At 50.7% G+C, this 2,500-nt stretch overlaps 1 protein-coding gene across 3 annotated transcripts in view; it reads left to right on the top strand.

The window, feature by feature from the left end:
- LOC113820661 (sex-lethal homolog) overlaps window positions 1-2,500 on the top strand; it is a 122,185-nt gene that overhangs the window by 249 nt on the left and 119,436 nt on the right. The gene's annotated exons all lie outside the window — the stretch shown is intronic.

Below are 2,500 nucleotides of genomic sequence, written 5' to 3'. Positions count from 1 at the left end.
TGAAAGAGAAAAAAAAATGAAATTGATAAGAAGAAAAGAATTCCGCCACGGTTCCAACCTACAACTACAAACGCATCTCGCACAGAGAACCAGTTTTGCACGTGAGAAAGATCCAGAAGTTTTTGAGACCTCCTACCTTCACCCCACCCCGCACCTTCCCCCACCCCCAACCCGCCCCCTGATCCTCCCACCCTCTTCCTATCCCGCCCCCTTCATCCTTTCTCTCTCGCTCCCTCGCTTTTATTCTTTTAATCTCTCATTCTCTTGTTCATTCGTTCCCTTTCGTTTTATTTATTTTTCTCTCCCTGTCCTTCTCGTCATTTTCTCATTCTTCCTTTTCCTTTCCCTTTCGCTCTCTTTCTATTTCCATTCCCTCCTCCTCTTCCTCATTCTCCCCTTGCTCCTTCCCCTCTTCCCTCCTCATGCCCTTCCTCCCCCTGTCTCCATCCTCCTCGCCCTCACTTTCCCTCCTTCCTCCTACACCATGCATCTCTCCCCCTCTTTCTCTTCCTCCCTCTCCCACTTTTCCGCCCCCCTCCCTTACTCCCCTTCCCCCTGCATCTCCCACCTGCCCACCATCCTCCCCCTCCTCCCTCTCCCCTACCCGTCCTCCTCTTCCTCCGTCCCTCTCTCCCTCCTCCATCCCTCCCCCTCCGTCACCCATCTCCCTCTCTCCTTCCCGCCCGCCCCCTCCGTCACCCATCCCCCTCTCCTTCCCTCCCGCCCCCTCCGTCCCCCCTCCATCTACTCCTTCCTCCCCCTCCGCCCCTCCTCGCCCTCCTCCTTCCTCCCTCTCCGCCCCTCCTCGTCCTCCTCCTTCCTCCCCCACCTCCTCCTCCTCCTCCTGCTGCACACCGCAACCACCGCCTGACATAGGGGAGAAAGGGGCCATCGTGCGCAGCTGGGTGTCTCCTGTTCACCGGACTGGGGGAGGAGGGAGGGAAGGTCGGCGGCGAAGTCCGTTACCTCTAAAACTAGGATTCAATTCTCGCCATCTTAGTGCCGTGATATTTGATCCACGTATCGCCTAGATAACGAAGGAGTTTGGGGTCAAAGATATGTTTATTATTTGTATCAAACGCAGCTACGGGTAATTAAATCTCTTGATCTTTTAGACAAAGAGATGAGTTGTCCTTAATGGGGAAAATGAGTAAAGAGGGGGAGAAGGGAAGATAGGTATGCGAAGCCGACGCTACGGTGGAGGGAATCGGACGAGCGGCGGCGGGGCAGTGGCGTTGCTAGCCAGCCTCAGGAAGTGCTGTACACGGGCTTCACATGAGCCACGTACAGAGTCGCGGGACCATGTACACGGGGAGAGAGGGAGAGGAAACCACACGGAGGGTTTGTTCATCATGGGGGGGAATGGAACTAGCGGTCTGGGTGGGTATTTGGCCGATATTTAGAGCGATGTTGCCGATGCCGGGAGATAGAAACGGCGGGTTTGTAGGTTGGATTACAGGCAAGGTTTTCTCGGGCGGATGAAAGTGGCGCTAGTACGGGCCGCGGATACCGGGTTTGAAGCGTTTGAGGTTTGGGCCGTTCTGCGCTTCGGACTCTCTTCTCTCTCGCTCTCTTTCGCTCTCTCTTCTCTCTCTCTCTCTCTCTCTCTCTCTCTCTCTCTCTCTCTCTCTCTCTCTCTCTCTCTCTCTCTCTCTCTCTCTCTCTCTCTCTCTCTCTCTCTTTCTCTCTTTCTCTCTTCCTCCCTCTCCCTCCCTTCCCTCTCTTCCCTCCCTTCCCTCCCTCCCCTCCTCCCTCCCTCCCTCCCTCCTCCCTCCCCTCTCCCTTTCCCTCCCATCCCTCCCCCTCTCCCTTCCTTTCTCTCTCCCACTCTCTTACCCTTCCCTCCCTCCCTCTCCCTCTCCCTCTCCCACTTTCCCTTTCTCTCTCCCTCTCTTTCCCTTCCCTCCATCCCTCCTCCTCTCCCTCTCCCAGTCCCCTCCCCCAATCCCACTCTCCTTCTCCCTCTCCCTCTCCCTCTCCCAGCCCCCTCCCCCCATCCCATCCCACTCCCCATTCACACGTGCGTGAAAACAGACATAAAAAAAAACATCTCATTACCATACATGTTACCATGGTACTCCTCATGTCAACTACACCCAGACAGTCAGTCACCTTTACGTAACCGAGCCGTCGTATCACGTGATCTCGGGAGATAAATGGTTGTAAAAAAAGAGCTCAAATATGATACGACTTGGAGAGTGATTTCTCATTCCGCTTTTCTTTTGTTTTTGTTTTTGTTTTTTATTTATTTATTTATTTTTGTTTATTTATTTATTATCACGTTTTTCTTTATTTTTTATTATTTATTTATTTATTTATTTTTGGTTAGTTGTGCTTTTTTTATTATCACGTATTTTTTAGATTATTGTTATTAAGTGGGTTATATTTTTTGTTTTCTTTTATTGTTGTTGTTATTGTTAATTTATCATTTTTATTGGTTTTATTGCTTTTTTGTTATTGTTATTATTGCTGTTATTATTGCTATTATTCTTATCATTAT

The sequence above is a fragment of the Penaeus vannamei genome, chromosome 41 (assembly GCF_042767895.1).
Source record: "Penaeus vannamei isolate JL-2024 chromosome 41, ASM4276789v1, whole genome shotgun sequence".
NCBI lineage: Eukaryota > Metazoa > Arthropoda > Malacostraca > Decapoda > Penaeidae > Penaeus > Penaeus vannamei.
This window is presented reverse-complemented; position numbering and strand designations above follow the sequence as displayed.